This window comes from Uranotaenia lowii, chromosome 2 (assembly GCF_029784155.1).
Source record: "Uranotaenia lowii strain MFRU-FL chromosome 2, ASM2978415v1, whole genome shotgun sequence".
Classification (NCBI taxonomy): domain Eukaryota; kingdom Metazoa; phylum Arthropoda; class Insecta; order Diptera; family Culicidae; genus Uranotaenia; species Uranotaenia lowii.
The window spans coordinates 151,013,536-151,029,660 of NC_073692.1; positions in this window are offsets into that span (position 1 = coordinate 151,013,536).

The window sequence follows — 16,125 nt, forward strand, 5'->3', positions numbered from 1 at the left end:
TTTTTTCTTTTTCTCTCGGATCTTAAATTTCTCAGAAACGCATAAATTTTAAAATTTGAAAAAATAATTCTGATAGTACTTTTAACAGGCAACAAAATGCTGTCAAAATTTTGAATGTGCGATTACAAGTAAATGAGATATCAGCAAAAGAAAGTGTCCCATTTTTAAAAGAACTAAGCTTTAATATGAAGTTCATAATGCCATATTTTTAAAGCAATAGTAAACTCTCAATTATTTTAATGAAGAAGTTTTCCAAAATGTATTTCATGGGTATAGGGGAGATGGGGGCATAATGGCCACCTTAAGGAAAACGCTTATTTAACCATAGAAAATAGCTGTAATATGTGAATTACATCATTGTTTCGTGTTCAGACACTCAAATAGTCTATTGCCTGATTGGATGAAACTTGAAAAAGTAGATAAAAACGTTTAAAAATGCATTTTAAAATTTTTTGCCGAAAGCTGAAAACCAGTCACTGTAGAGGTCAGAGGAAGAATGGCCCTGCGTGGTTAAACTCCTCTATAAATAAATAAAAATTTCTTCTTCTTCACTGTAGAGGCATAATGAGAAACCCCCCGAGGTAGTATGAGCACCATTAATGAAGGCATAATGAGCGTAGCAGCAAATTCGACTCGATGAAGTCAACTGAGTAATAGAGCTACAGCTTGACTTTTATCGTCTGACGATTTGGTCTATTGGTTAGATGTCGGAGAGGTAATCAGTAGGCTCGAGCTCGACTCCTGGTCGAGGTGATTTTTTTTTCCTTTATCATTCATGATCATGATTGCACTAAACGGTGAGGCGTAGATTCATCAAACAAAGCAATAACAAAATAATCTATGTCTGTTTGTAGAATTCAAAGAATTAACACATGTATCTGGTGTTTTGTTTGACGGATGATGCTTTGATGCTATATAATGTAAGTGTAACAATTAAATATAATGTAACAATTAAAAAAAATCAATCATGAATGTTATGTGCAAAAAAAAAATCGACTGACGAAACAAGCCAAGCTGTAGCTCTATCATTCAGTTGACTTCATCGAGTTGAATTCGCTGCTAGATTCCCCGGAAGAAAATGCTCATTATGCCTTCATTGATAGTGCTCTGTTCGCCTCTAGTGAACAAATTAAAGTAAAAAAGCGTTTTAAAATCGATTAAAGTGAAAAATCAAAAATTTTATGATGTTGAAAATTAAGAAATAATGTGTAGATCATGTTGCAGTGTATACATTTCAGATCAAGATTATTTAAAGGTCATAAAAGCTTATTTGGTGGTGCTCAAAAATTATAATATTTTCGTCACTTGAGAACCTAGCTGGTTATTATTTAATATTTCTGTAAAGATGAGAAGGATATTTCTTTTTTGGAGGAAAATTAATACTATGGATAGTACGCAACAAATCCTTTCCAAAATTTGTTTAAGAAAATACGTACTTATGTAGAAAAAAGGAGTGCTCATTATGCCCTGGGTGCTCGTTATGCCCTCATCTCCCCTAGTTGATCCATACAGTCCAAAAAGATATTTTATTTTTTCCTGAATGCTTCGTGATCATTGGTAATCATGAAATTACTGATAGGGGAGATGAGGGCATAATGGGCACCTTAAGGAAAATGCTTATTTAACCATAGAGAACAGCTGTAATATGTGAATTACATCATTGTTTCGTGTTCCGACACTCAAATAGTCTATTGTCTAATTGGATGAAACTTGAAAAAGTAGATAAAAACGTTTAAAAATGCATTTTAAAAGTATTTGCCGAAAGCTGAAAACCAGTCACTGTAGAGGCATAATGAGAAACCCCCCGAGGCAGTATGAGCACCATTAATGAAGGCATAATGAGCATTTTCTGCCGGGGAATCTAGCAGCGAATTGGACTCGATGAAGTCAATTGAGTAATAGAGCTACAGCTCAACTTGTATCGTCTGACCAATAACTGATGTCCATCCAGTAATTTTCTGTTAAAAAGGACTAAAAACACTGTATTTATTTGAAAACTTGCAAATTGAGGGTAGAAGCCAAACTTTAAGAATTTTCATTGTCTGATACTCAACTGATATGGCAAAAAATCGTCAACGGAACTGTTATCTTCAGATTTCACTCCATTTTTGCCCATGGTCAGGGAACCCTGAATTAAGGATCAAGTCTCCTGTTACTTAAAATATATCACAATTTTTTTAGTTACACGATCAAATGCTGAAATTCCCAGTTTTTAATTGTTTTCTTGTGAATGAAATACATTCCGAACTCTTTCCCGAAATTCCCGGTTTTCCCGATTAGCTGACAGTTCTTCATCAACAAATCAAGTTTATAAAATACAGGGTAATGTGCTTCATCAAAATTTGTATTATGAAGCCCTTCCAGACCCAACTGATGTTTTTTTTTCCTTGAACTGGATATCACAGCACATTTTGCTATGTTTCATTTATAATAAAACTGGCAATAAGCTTACGTTAACGGAAAATTGTGTTCTAAATGCATAGGAAAGCACACGAAGCTTTCGAATATCTTGAAGTCTGATTTCAAATTTTAATATCGAGACCGAAATTCAACGTATTTAAGCATTTTGGTGAATTTTTAATTCAAGTTTTTGAATAAATTTATACGTTGAATAGATCGCACGGATTTTCAAGTTTAAGAAGCGACTTTCTACTGCCTCCAAGACTTAGAAATTTATAAATCAAATAAAAGACGCAGCCCGTGGCGTAGAGATTAGCCTTCAAGTCTTCTAAGCCAACGGCCATGAGATCAAATCCCGGTCACGGCATACATAGTACACTTTCTGTGAGTTGGTTTTGTTAGCATTTGTAAGATGCTAGCCATCATTTCCTCGGAAAGTTAAGCGCTTAGAGTTAAGTAATAAGAATTCTTTTTGAGAAAACAACAAGTTTCATTGAGATCCTGTATGTGTTTGTGTTTGTTTAAAAAAAAAGAGCGAATATTCAAAAACAAATCGAAGATTAAAAAAAATGACCTTGCTCTGTTTAATAATTAAGATTCATTTTTCATAACATTCAAAATTGTTAAAGCTTCGTGGGCCACAAATTTAAATTCACGGGCCTTTCACGATACTCGTCAAACGAATGCATCATTTCATGATCATAAAATTCTAAAAAACTTTTTAAAGACGATTTTTCAAAAGAACATTACCTAATGTTCTCCGCATTTGCGGGGCAATACAAAATAGACAAAAATCATGAATGGTTTGACGTTCTTTTTGGTTCATTAAATACGACAACCATTATAAAAAAAATGTAGGGTAGGTGTTCCTAATTTGGCATGTGTACCTAATGTTAACATACCGTTCGATTTTGACTGTTTATGACGTTATTTTTCACTTATCACAATTATTACAAAAATGAAAATGTAACGGATCATGTGATCTTTTATTTTACAAACAAATTAGTATTCTTACTCATAGGATTTTCAGTAAAATCCGTACTGTTTCGAAGTTTGTCCAAATTGAATGGAATTGTTAGCAAATTTCTTTAAAAACACCTCTTTAGAAATTGAAGATTAAAGCTGAATTTGTAAACCGATTTTATTGAAATTTTTCGTCGGATTGTTTTTTATCATGATTTAAGTAATAAGTATGTTAGAACCACGTTTTCTTCGTGTAAAAACTAATAATAGCATATGTCCACAATTAGGAACACTATTTTCAATGTCATAGTCAATTGACATAGTCAAAGTTTTCCAACGATCTGTTAAAATAAACTGTTTTGAGCTAATAAAACATGATTTTTTTTACTTCAGTGTATCTCAAAGCTAAAAATGTTTTCGCCAGGTTGTAAAGAACGCATCCTACGCGACAGAAAAGGAAACCATCAAGTTTTAGAGGGCTTCTCAACGAGAACAGAATCGAAAGGAAAAATTTAAAAAAAATCTCAATAAAATACGTTGTATACCGTCATCTGGGGCATCAAGCAACACTTTTCAACTTCAATAGCTTCTAAAAACCTAATGTTCACAGATAATTCTACCGTTTGTACAACAAAAGTTTTAAGGTTAATGGGACATAAAATTTACGTAGTCAGAAAAATAATTGGTTCCATCAGTTATTTTCAAATAAACGAAAACATACGATTTTCACCCTACTAAGAAAAAAGGGGAAAGTATCAAAAAATTTTGTTTTTAAGGGGGGAGTAGGGTCTAACACTTTCAAAAAATCGTTTTTTTTTTTAATTTTCTTATTGTAAAACATTTCAAGAATGTTGTGTCAAATTTTCAAGTCAATCGAAGCAAAACTGTCGAAATTATAGGCTTTTATCTCCTCTTATCTAATACAGAATTAGAATTAGAATTAGAGCAGAAACTTGAAACGCGTTTTTCTCGAAAGCACATTTCTAAAGTCAGTGGACATCGTCATTTGAATACTATTTATCCGATTCTTTTCAAATGTGGAACATATTTTCTACATAAAAAATACCAAACCCCAACGATTTTCTTTTTTTTTTACTTAGGGGAGGTTTTACAGATGAAAAATAGCGGATTTTTTTCGAGAAAAATCGTAGTTTTTTCTACAAACAGCCACAAAAATTTCATAGAAATTTTTTTTTTAAGTTAAATAAAATCGTTGGGGTCCAGAAAAACATCTATTGAAAATATTTTGCTCTGATTTTTTGACTTATGATTCTGTGCTGAGATACAGTGTCCACCGCAAATCCTGTTTTCTAAAAGGCATTCTCAAAAGTGCTCCGTCACCGGCTCATTTTTCAATATTTTTCTACGAAAAAATTACTAAATGTTCTTTTAACAATGCTTTGTATAAGCAAAAAATTTAAATACATTTGTTTGAACGAAAGCTCTAAAAAAAATTCGTGAAAATGATGTTTTTTTACCCGTTAGACCCTACTCCCCCCTTAACATGAGAACTTATATCACACTTTTTTCTTGTTAATTTTTTTGTCTTGTAATTATTTTATATGAAAAGGCTTCAGACTTTAAGAAATAAATCTCGTTTTGTTTGATTTAATGTCAACGCTCAATTACAATTTAGTATGGTAACCTGAGCCAATTCGAAATAGGAAAAAAACTAAATTAGCCAGTGGGACCATTTACTTACAAATTATCAGAAGTCCTTTGGAACAGGTTTCCGGAAGCTTAATCAGTTCAACTAGATTTAGTTAAAACAGAGAAAACATAGACAAATCATAAATTTCTAAAGTGCTTTTTTGTAAACTTCTTTCGAGATTATTATCATGATATGACGCAATCGACAAGTCACGTTAGAGACACTTCCGTGGAAGATAAAAGAGTTTAAAATACGTTTCCATGTTTATGACCGTTGAATAACAAAATAGTTCGAGCAAACGGATAGTTTTGTCCAGTAATATGTCAATTTTGTCTTTAAGATCTTAAAAAAACATTATTTTTGTCCAGTTTCGAGATCGGTTATGAACATTTCGCTGTTTCAAGACTTTTTTGTGTATCAAATAAATAAAAAAAATTAAACATATTTCTTGATTTGTTGTAATATTTGATTATATTTATATGTTTAATATTTGATTATATGGATTTAATATGGGACCCTCACGATCAAAAGTACGAAGTGATTTTTAAAACAAAAAATCATCGCACTACGTTAAAAAAATTGTTGGCGTACTATTTTTGGAACAAATAATTAAAGTTTTTTGTGTAAAGTCTTACCATCATTCCCGCCAACATTTTCTAAAGTGGAAATATATCAAGACCTCGTTTTCAAGTTTCCACGTTATGTCAAAACTTGCTTCTGTACCGAGTTTCAGGTAATCAAACTGCTAAATTATTGATTTCAAATTGCACACATTTTAATTTCTTTTGTATGAAATCCACCACGTGTTTCATTTTTGATTTAGGTCGTTTGATTGATTTTGACACCTCCATTAAAATATAAGAGATAATTTTCTCGAATAATTTGTTATATCAGAATCTGATAATATCCAAAACAGTGTTCATATTCAATTTAATCTTATTATGTTACATTAAGCATTGATTTTATGTGGAGAGATCCTCTCCCCCTATCCTTTCCAAAGTGGGAGAGTTCTTCAGTGCAATGAATAATCTCTAAATATGTCAAATATGAAGAAAATAGAGCCTACCACATACACAGTCAGGGATAGAGAATTTTTGTAAATTTTTTGAGTAGTTAAAAATTTGATTACTTCGAAAGTTTGATGAAAATCTTTTAAAAAAAAATTGAGTTGTGTCGTTATTTCCATGGATTTTGTAATTTTTTAAGGGGTATTTTTAAACAGTAAATCATCTGATTATGTAAAACTTGTTGTTGTTTCGAATTTGATAACTATCCAATAAATCTGATTCGCCAAAAGTTGCTTGTGTGACATATACGATGAAAATCACTTGAAACTTTTTCGTATTGTGTCGTATTTTATATTGATTTTTTCTGAAACCCACCGTCTCGAAAGTGAGTAACTATCCTAAAAGCTCAACAAATGTTATAGTTATGTCGTGTCACACGTTGATTATATATGGGACCACTCCATTTTACAAAAAATGAAAGGTCACACATTACAATAAATCATCTTGTCTTGCCAAAACTCAAATGGGTACCAGTGCATTCATGCATTCTTACTCATTTTCATAAAAATCACCAAAAAGTCTTCCGAGTTATGTCTAATTTCAAGTTGAAATTGTTTGTGGAGCTCTCTTTCCATTGAGTTTGAGGGTCTTGAAACTATTATACAAATCACCTTTGGCCTAAAACCCCTTTGGTATCAAATTTCACATAATTCTGGTCACGCTTTCCTAAGTAATAGTGTCACAAAACATACCCAAGTTACAATTTAAGTTTTATTCCAACCTTAACAGTTCGCTTAAGATTATTTCCTAAAGCTACTTCATAAGCCAAAGCGCATTCTACGCTATTAGCACAACTACTTTAAAGCTAACATATTTCCAAAAAGGCCCTGTTTTGTTAACGTTTTTAAAGCTTATTCTATACGCTATAATAAAACATCCAACAGAATAGTTTTATTCGACCTTATAGATATATCCTTAAGAAACCTTTCAGAGCTCTCTTAAGACTATCGACAGCTCTTTTAAAACTACGTCAAGGAATCTGATAGGATTTTTACTGTTGGAGTTGTGAAATTTCTTAGATACTCTACTGTGGGAGCTTTCTGTTCCGTTTTTTTCTCGTGTTATCTCTTACTCTCCCAAGCATTTGGTGATTGGTGAAGATTGCATTTAAATTATTTTAAAAATATTTTTATTTTCATTTTTAAAATGTTTTAGCATGAAACTTCCTGCAACCTCAGATTTCTGGTAAAACATATACGAAATAGCATCAAAACATATGCGCGCCTCAAAGAAAATCAAGGTTGACACAATTTTAAGAATTTTTTAAATTAAAAAATAATAATGCATGTAACATTTAAATTTGCTCAAATGATGCTATTTTTGTTTTCCATTGAAATTCATTACCTCTACAACAAATAGTACCGCAAATATTGTCAAATTTGTTGAAAATGTCTAGTTTCTAGTATTACTATATTATTTCCAGCAAGATGGCGTAAAATTCGATTCAATTTCACAATAAACATGGCGTTCAGTAAGTTAATGTTGAACATCTTAAGGCAGTTGTAAAACAATTTTAAAATTGTGTTTTGCCGGTTTGAAGAATGTTGTAATAAAACAATTTCAACAAACAGTTTTAAAATGGTTTTAAGAGACCTTGAATCACAGCTTCGTTTGACGTTTCTCTAAATGGAATACACGCTCATGATGCATTTATCCATTTTTGAGTAAGAAAAGTTTGTCGCAATAAATAAGAACATTTCGATTTGTTGCTTGGCAAAAGGCGTTCATGAAACTTTTCGTTTTGTTTCCTTTTGACTATGATAAGTGGATGGTCAATTACCTTTAAATAACAAGTAGGTATTGATATCAAATAATCTCAGACTATTCAGGAATAGATAATTTTCTGTAATTACAGGTCTGGCCTTAAAGCTTAATAATAACCCGTATAATTGAGGATTATAACCAAACGATTTCTTAATTCGTCAATCGACGATTTGATAAAGCGCAAAAACACGTTTAGCAAACGTTTATAGAAATTGTAAAAGATATTGCCTGAATCGTGAATTCCGGAATAATTGTATTTTGAATATGTTAACTATATTTAATTGTTAAAAACTGTTAAAACAGTTGTATGGGAGATTTTTTCTGCAAACAGTATGCTAACGATTTAGGTAACAATATTATTAATAGTATGCAACAATGTTGCAACATATCAAACTATAATGGTTATTGTTGCAATTGGAAGCGATAAAACGATTTTATAAAACGTGCATCGGATATTTTGCGATGGCTGCAGTCTTCCTGAACTTTTCAAGAGCGGTTGATCTGGAAGGAATTTTGTTAACTCTTGATTGAATGACGTAATTATAGATAAACTTCGCATTGAGAGACAGGGATGGATAAATAAAAAAAGTACTTTATTTGGCGTACTTGAATTAATTGTCTAATACAGGGGTGAGCAACCTTTTTAACCAACGGGCCAATTTAAATTTGAAATCTTGTCGGCGGGCCGCACTTAAAATATTTTTTTTTGTGATAATTATCAGAACTTCACGTCATTTTTCATAACTACACATTTAAGGTGAAAACAAATCTTAAAAAGAAATGATAAAACGAATTCAAGTTTTCGAAAACAGTAATTCACGGCAGTAACAACACGGCTTTTTTTAAAACCCGATATTGAAAAGGTACCTCGCCAAATCTTAGACATTTTTAAATTCTCCTAATTTTTAATAGTTTTTAATAGAACTTCTTTGCGAACATTCGTTCTTACAACATTCTTGTTTAAACCGATGATACAATTCGTCATCACTTTCATTAAAAAATCTTTTGGAGTTAACCACAGTGATAACTAAGAGTGTGATAAATATATTTTTAAAGAAATCACAGTCTTCTTAGCGTTGGACGTTGAATCGCTATTTGACTTTCTGTGATTTTTTTAGCCATTACAACTTGTCCTCAAAACCTAGATTTTTTTCCTACAAACGTTAAAAAGCTCGTTTGTTTTAATTGAAGTTCTGTATTGGATCATTGCATTCCGATGTTGAGCAAGGTTGTCGAAATCACAAAAAAATGTTCAATTTCACGTTTTCTAAGCAACTATCTTCCAAACTACGTTCTTGATTTTAGAATTTTTATCCAAATTTTTATCATTTTTAATCTTATTTAGATATCATTAGAATTGGATTTCTAAAGTATATTTTGACTCTGGTAATGTGGATTGCGAATTATAAGTGAAATAACTCAATTTATCGATGTTTGTGATAAATTTTCTATCAAATTTCTGAAAAAAAGCATCACAGATAATCTACAAAGACATTTTGGGCGGAATCACAGAATTTCAGATATCAATTGTTTTTATCAAGAACTAATAATTTTTGTGGATTGATACATGTTTATAAACAATCTAAAATCGTTCACCCAGGCTTTATTATTTAACTTTCGTAATTTTCGTCAATTTTCAGAAATAAAAAAATATATCAGAAGTTTTAAGTTTAATTTATTTTGCCATTGGATAGAATAATTTTTTAAAAAAATCTGCTGAGCATATTTTTTATCATTCAATTTTATATTTTTTCTTGAAATAAAAATAGGTAATGACTTCACTAAACCGATTTTTGGCTGTTCTTCTGACTCACGTTTATGGAATCTGCTCTCGAAGTAGAAGTAAATAAGTATACTAATAAAAAAAACTCCAATGCAAAATTATGCCAATAAACAATATTGCATTTAAGCCTTGAACAGAACATAATAAACGCCTAAAATGCCAGAAAAAAGTTAAGGCACAAAAATTTGAAAAAAGCTTCGCGGGCCGCACACAAAGGTCTCGCGGGCCACATGCGGCCCGCGGGCCGCGGCTTGCTCACCCCTGGTCTAATACATATATTCTTATCGATTCTAAAAAAACGTTTATTTACAGTATGCTTTTATTCGATCCCTCAAAATTGAGCGAAAAACGATTTGCGGTTGTTTTGAAATTTGTATGCGGATACAACAAAGTTGTTTTTAATTTTCAGATGAATATAGCTGTATCATTTATATCATTTTGATAGCACGTTTTTCTCAATTTTGAGTGATAATCCTTTCAAAACAGGTTATGCTATGTCAAAAAGAGGTAAAAAAGTTTAAGCGTGTATACGTTCTTCTCGATTGTCAAATCATCTGTCACTTAGTTTTATCATGCCTACATCCAATGTTCCAATCAAATAGTTTTTCAACTCGGCTTGAACGCTAGTTTTAAAAGCGCATTGAGCGCATTATTAATACTGGTACCAAAGCTCTAATAAAAACAGGAAATTATGTGTTTTATTGAATCTTTAACAATACTTTTGCAACTTTTTTACAACACTCTTAAGATAGTGTTTTATTCAAGTTTTAGCAAAAATTTCATGGTTCTTTTAAAACACACGATAAATGAAGCATTTCCCATGTTACAATAAAACCGTTTTAAAAATTGGATGCCATGGAAAATTCTTCATAAAACAATATTAAAACTCAAAAAAGCCAAATGGCTTGATCTGTGTTACTTGGGATATAAGCTTCCATTTTAATATGTAAGATTCCGGGTGATTTGGTATCCTAAGGAATTAAGAAATGTAATCAAATGCGAAGTCAACAGTTTTATGAACACCCTAAATTTATATGTATTTAGACTTTTAACCGATAAAATCACACATCTTTCTAGTTTTTATTATAAACTCCAAATAACTGAGAGTCGCATGTCCATCAAATGTAAGCTTTGGACCAACCCATATCTCATTTTATGTATAGGATAAGGTAATGCCACTACTATCCCGACCATACTTCTCCTGAATGATAAGAAATTTCGTGAAAATGCTAAAATGCTCTTTCGCTCTTTTCAACATCTATAATAATTTCTTTTATCTTTTCTATTCAATTCTTGATCAATTTTCAACTGTAATATTTTTCCATCAAGAAATGCTTCTACCGAAATACCGAAACTACCTGTTACCACAAAAAAAAATGGCAAATTTCATATTAAAACAAATTCTTACGAGAAAAAAAGGTATAAGTGATTGTGAAGGATTCATGAATCGTTGATTTTAAAAATCTTTAATAAGCGTGTGCCAAGTTCATGTCGATGGAATAAAAAATTTAATTTTTATTCAGTAGGGTTATAAAAATACTGACTTTTAACTGCTAACCTTTCTTTGTTTTACAGTCAAACAATCTAATTGGACATCAGTCTAAATGTCTCGAAAGCCAAACATAACCTCAATGCCAACAATTTTCAAAAACAAATGTTCTGAATATTTTATCAGCAGCCACAATGTGGATAAAACAAAACACTCTGTAAACATCTCAGCAAATACCGGATAATATTTCCAATAAATATCCTTTTCGTGCAAGAAAAGAGGCTTCAGTTTAAACAAGGAAGTACAAAATTATTAAACGAAATGGCAGGCTAGTAGATACACATGTCATGTGATAGACCTTCTCTGAACAAGACATCACTTGACCGGTCAGTGGGGGAGGAACTTCGGCGGTCAAGCAACCGCATGGAGTATGGGGGGATGACAATCTGGTCACACAGCAGTTTATATGTGGCAAAATATGAAAACATGCAAACTTTCGATCGCAATCACGCACAGCAAGTTCAACTCTTCCTTTCCCACCCCTTCGGGAAGATTCTTCCAATGTGGTTTCGGTGCCATGGGCCCATGGAGGAGATGGGGATCGGTCAAATCTGGAGAGCACTTGGGAAAGACCCACACACAGAGGAGACCAACCAAGACGATTCGATTCTTTCCCCCAGCCATCGTGTTTGGATCAAGTTTGGTTTCCTTGTATCAAACCTAACCATCCTTGGAGAGGAGAGGTTCAGCAGCAACGACGAAAAAAATAAATATGAAAAAGTGCTTAACGAGCCAATAAATTATGAAATGACAGCAAACAGCGAGAAGAATAAATTATTGACGCTGGTACACCACTTTAGAACTATGGCAGAGCGTATTGAACAGGGCATTACATTTTACAGAAACCGAACACTCACTGACACTGCCCATAATATTTACTAGGAAAAGGGTCCCTGGAGGCCAAAGTTAGTCCATGGTGGAACATCCCCCTTTCTATCACAATTTTTTTTTTCAAGCTTTGGTTGGTTCGTGACGGATCTGCTCAGTTTCACTAGTTGGGTTATTAATTTTTTTTTCTTCTTTACTATGCCTTGCGGCATTTAGAAGGTGCCCACTTTACTTCGAAGTATAGTGATATGTCCATTACGTAGCGTTTCGCGTTATTAATTTGTTATAATTTGGTACGAAAATTATTCGATCAGTTTTAAGCGAGCCTTGTCGAAACGAAAAATTCATCAAATTTTCATTTTCGAGGAGAATGGTTTTTGAACATTTGGATTTATTAATTTGAGTGTTAACATGGAATTCAATATTCAATAATCAATAAAGTTTGTTGATTTGAAGGAGGTACTTTTCTCATTCCCTAGTAATATCCCCATCCTAATAAGAGAGACTAGAAACGTAGTTTAAAACTCTGATGTTCAAAAGGAGAGTGATAAAGTATATAAAAAAATTCCAGTAGTATCTGAAGTGCAAAAAAATTATCCGATATCGATGCGTGACTGTGGAAGACACAGACCGAGAGTTTAAATGTTCAATAAAAAATAAAATTTTCTTTAATAACGGCTTTTTCAAACGATACTTTTTTATTAACTTCAATTTTTCACAAGTACCTAAATTAAAAATCAGTCAAAAAAAGAATTGTATCTCAGTAGCTCAAAAATGTTTGTCTAAATGATTTTTTTGATTGGGACGACAAATACACGAAATTATATCCCAATAGAAACATATATTTACCCAGAAAATATTCCCCAGAATTCTCATCAAATTGTTTCTCTCGAATAAATCAGCTGTCAAAATTTTTTTTTTAATGAAAATGGAAGAAAATGAAATGAAGTGAAATGAATTAAACCCTTCAATGCTTATCATTTTTTGAAGGCTATTTCAAACCCTAAAAAAATGTTAATCCAACTAAACCAGTGGTCGGCAACCTTTTGAGTCGGAAGAGCCAAAAACTTCAAATTTTCAAAATTTCAGAGCTAGAAAGAGCCACATTGAAGGTTTATTGTTTCATTTTTTGATTTAAAAAATATATATACAATGAATGATCAATGATTTTCTCTCTTGGATATTTCTTTTCTGTTTCTGATTACCATAAGTACATGTCAAATATCGAATCAAGAAAATTTAAAATCCATATCAAGCCTTAATGAATACTTTGCATGATGTTAAAATGAAAGATTTGAACATATCATAAGCAGATTATTTATAATTTCTTCGGCATAGAAGAACTTATAAAATATCAAAGTAAAGGAAAATAAATTTTCTTCTTACCTTATCCTTTCTTAAATCGAGAAGTGTAAGATTAAATTCAGCTGAAATTTATACAGTTGAAAATTTTAATTTTCAAAAACTTATCTGCTAACAACTAGTAGAATTTTCAAAACGCATGACATCAAGAAAACGTATCTTTAGAATTTTATGCATGCAGTATTGTGCGTGCAATTGAATGAAGAATGAAATTCCATACATTGTAGTTTATTCATCAATGCTTGCTAAAGCTTAGATTATTGGAAAAAAAAAATCTTTGATTTGACCAGTATAAATCTGTAATAATGTGTTTTTGTAACCTTCTGTGAAAATTCGTGACAAAAAATAAAGGAACAGTACATTTAAACTGGCAATATCAGTTGAAGGATACTTTTAAAGTACCAAAACAAAAAATTATAAAAATAAATAAACTCTTAATCGAAAATGAATACATATGTCCGATACTGAAACTTCATTCAATATTTTTTTGGTAAATATTGGCTCCAGGCATCACTCTTGAAATTGAAAGTGTGTTCGAAGACTCAATGGTTTACTTTTTTTATGCATGCACTTAATTATTGACCAAACCGCTTCTTGGTGTAAAGGTCAATTTAGGTATTGATATCAAGTATTTACCCAGTGATTAAATTTTTTCAAATAGATTTTCAGAATTTAAAATTTTTATTCATTCTCAATGCTGATTTGCTTTTGAAAAGCTGTGAAACATTAATTTGTAATTCTCAATTCTAAGTTTTGGAATTTGGTATTTGAACTTTTTAACCCGTAAGCTCTCAGATTTTTTGTACGTATCCAGACAGGATAAACCCGGGCATTGGGTTTTTACATTTTAAACTCAAAATCGTGTAATCTCCGGTCAAACTCAGCAAAAATTTATGTATTTCCGGTAAAAAGCTCAAAATAAAAGCTGAAAAATAAACACACTAAAAATGCATCAAGGCACATCAGCGGGGTTCAAATCTTATCTCACAACTCCCAGATATACATGCGAATTTATTTCGCGAAAACTTGGAGTTTTGTGAACATTGTGAATGACCGAGACTTTTTCTTCAATATTCGGGCAACCGGTCCCAACCAAACATTTCCCAATTTCATCTTTGAAAATCTAATCCGGACAAACCCGGTTAAAACCGGGCAATCTGGAATGCTGATGAGGCATTCATATATATAGATACATTAAAATGATCGTTTTAAATTGAAATAATTGTTATAGGATTGTGGTGGTTTTTCCAATATTTTCATAGAGGACGAAAAAGTGATTGTGACTGTTTAAAATATAACATTTAATGATGTGTGATAACAGAATAGAGGCTATCTTAGAACTACTTTTTGTAAATGATGAACTTTGATTTTAATGTTGGCTTCAGCTCAACTTTTGTGTTCAATTGATTCAGAAATGTACACTATTAATGATATTAGTTTTTACATTTCTTTGCATTTACGGTGTATGATAAATTAAATCTTGATCTTTATGCTGATTCTCAAAACCAGTGAAAAGCAAAAAAAAAAGATAAATTAGGCTTCAAAAAATGCTATTTTGTCGTTTGATACTTTCCGCTTGTTTATACAGCGAATGTAATTTTCATTTTTCATTTGAATCTATCAAAATCCGGATGCCAGATCCCAAGATTTAATTATCGGTTTAGCACCATTTTATAAATATTTTATTCAAAAATATGAATAATATTTGAGCAGTGAGCTAAAGAGCCGCAGCTTTATATTCAAAGAGTCGAATGCGGCTCGCGAGCCTCAGGTTGCCGATCTTTGAACTAAACATACGATAAAAATTTATGGCGTTCATATAAACTGTTTGAATTTATTCATTGTCATGGCAAAAGATTAGATTTGAATTGTTGATCCATTCCCAAATAACTCTAAATACATTAACAGAAAGTTTATCAAAGACTGCACAAGTTAAGGAACTATTCAAATTTTGAAAACATAGAAATAAAAATGGTTTTGTCGATAAAACAGCGGCTTATCACAAATCAGGCCCGTGCGAAGGACTCGTCAATATGGGGAGGTTTCAAAAATCAAGTAAAGCTATTTAGAAATTATAACAATATCAAAATATGCAAAATTAATAAGGAAATTTACTTTTAACACCATTCTTTTACTCATCACTTGAACTCGAAAAAACGATAAATATTACTGATCCAATAAAGTTTAAGATCAGTTCAGAAATTAACCATGGTAAAAATAGCTCTGCAAAATGATAATTGTTTATTATTAGTCATCTCAATTTTCATTTTCACTTGAAGGGTTGATAGAAAAATTCCTTGGAAATATTTTGAATATGGAAAAACATGTTATCACGATTAGGAATGAGAATTTTTTATTTGGAAAACAATATCAATTTGAACTAAAGATAATATATTCGACACACATAGTTGATGAATGATTTTAATTTATATTTTATATCATTTCAGTATTTTATATTATTTCAAGAATGCCAACCAAGTCTGAGATAAAATCTATTTTTCTAATCAAATTCTTCCAGTTATAAAAATAATCGATCTAAAAAGTTCATTTGCGAAGTTCAAGCTTATTCCGAAAAAGAACAGGTTGGGAACTTTGTTGGATTCATTTCTCTACAAAAAAAAATAAAAAATAAAAAAATAGCTTCACTGACTGAATGTTTGAGTTAAGACTCATCTCTGGGTCGCAATTTAAAAATAGAAATAAGGCGGTGCCAAACACCGAAATTGGCTGGATATCCAAATACGGCAAACGCATCATT